Source organism: Otolemur garnettii, unplaced genomic scaffold, assembly GCF_000181295.1.
Source record: "Otolemur garnettii isolate 467f Iridium unplaced genomic scaffold, OtoGar3 scaffold00138, whole genome shotgun sequence".
NCBI lineage: Eukaryota > Metazoa > Chordata > Mammalia > Primates > Galagidae > Otolemur > Otolemur garnettii.
Window position 1 is genome coordinate 4,750,501 of NW_003852533.1, and position 1,992 is coordinate 4,752,492.

The window sequence follows — 1,992 nt, forward strand, 5'->3', positions numbered from 1 at the left end:
CACTGAAGTCTTCTTCCCAGGGACACCAAAGGAGAGAGCAGCTCCTTCAGCGACACATCAGAGGTGCGTGTGCTGCAGTCACTGCCCCATCACTGCAGGCTCCTCTGCAAGTACTGGGGCTCACTATGTTTCGCCGGGAGAGAGGTGGTTCCTATACAAGCTACAGCGAGGTGAGGCACAAATGGTGAGTGTGGCCCACACAGCAAAAGCAGCGGGAACCAAAGCTGCTTGCTTTGTAAATCCTGAGCCTGCACGGTGTGTACGCCGGGCTCTCAGAGGTCTAGTACAATAAAATCGCTATTTTAATTACAGCAGCACACTTAAAGTGCTATCATTAAAGTTGTGTCAGCAATTACCTTTTTACAACCCTATTTCCCAGAGAATAATAAAAATGTGTTTGGCACTGACGTCCTGGGCCAGACGCTGGCACTCGGCTCTTCTCTACAGGATTTTGTTGCCTCTGACAAATCAGAGAGAATGTACACTGTGCTTCCTTGAAATTGTGAGAAAGAAAATTCTGCGTCAACAGACCTCCAGGAGCTTTAAAGTCGGGCTGTGGGCTGTCAGGGTGAGGACGCGGTCTCTAGGCAACACAGCTCGGAATGACAAGTGCTTACAAATCAAAGCCGCCTCCCTGAACTGCGCTTCAAAGAAAGAAATGAGTCAAGACGTCCAAGAACTCATTTTCTTACACACAGATCTATTGTGGAATGACTTATGCACAACAAAAGGAGCAAGAGATACGAGGAGAGAGGTTTAAAGAAAAGATAGACTCAGATTAGTGAGAAGTGGTCAGTGTGAGAGACAGAGCTCTGCGGAGACAGGCGGGTACACACCCCCGGGCCTCACGAGTGGATAGAAAAAGTGCCACTAGAAGTGAGGCTTAAAGAGGAGTAAAATCTCTTCATAAGGGTTATTTTATATTAAAGATGCGCGTGTCAAGCCCCAGGATAGCAATAATAGTAAGTATGATAATACAGTAACTGAACGTGTTGAGCCTTAGCTGTGGACCATCTTCTGACGTTTTAACACTAACGACAATCTGGGAAGCAGGTGCTTTTGCAGATGGGGAAACCTGGTCCACAGGGCAGTGAGGACAGCGGCAGGGGCCCCTGTTTTTCTCAGCACTATTTAGAGGGACACAGCTGCCCTGGATTGTGTGCAGAGCTACTGAACAGCGAGTTCTACCCTAACCCACTACTGTGGCTATCTAATGATAAATGCCCTAGGTGAAAAAGTTGTATGAAAATGTTATAGAAATACTGGGGAAGAATTCTGCTAGGTAGATAAGTTGGTATCATAAAGACACAATGGAAGGAGACAAAATTCATGATGGCATTTCCTGGAAGAGAGAGCTTCTAACTGAATATACATCAGTGACCGCTTTGCAAGCTTTTGTTTCTTAATTTTGTTAAAAGGCATCCTAACATTCACTGGGCTGCACAGACTGACAGCCACTCACGGGGAATTTCAGATATAGCTGCACAGCAGCCAGGAAGACTAACGTTTGAAGAGGTGACCAAGTGCATCTGATGGGCTAATGTGGGTCAGTGTCCCCCCACCCCAACAAGGAGGTCACTGTGCAGTGTCCCTCTCTCATAAGTGCAAGGAAGTCATTGCGCAGCCCCCCCATACAAGGTGGTCACTAGGCAGCGTCCCCCCTTCTATACAAGGTGGTCACTAGGCAGCATCCCCCCTTCTATACAAGGAGGTCACAGTGCAGCGTCCCCCCTTCTATACAAGGAGGTCACAGTGCAGCGCCCCCCCTTCCATACAAGGAGGTCACAGTGCAGCGCCCCCCCTTCTATACAAGGAGGTCACAGTGCAGCGTCCCCCCATATAAGGTCACAGTGCAGCGCCCCCCATACAAGGCACAAGTGCGCATCCCCCCATATAAGGAGGTCACAGTGCAGCGCCCCCCCTTATATACAAGGAGGTCACAGTGCAGTGTCCCCCCTTCTATACAAGGAGGTCACAGTGCAGTGCCCCCCC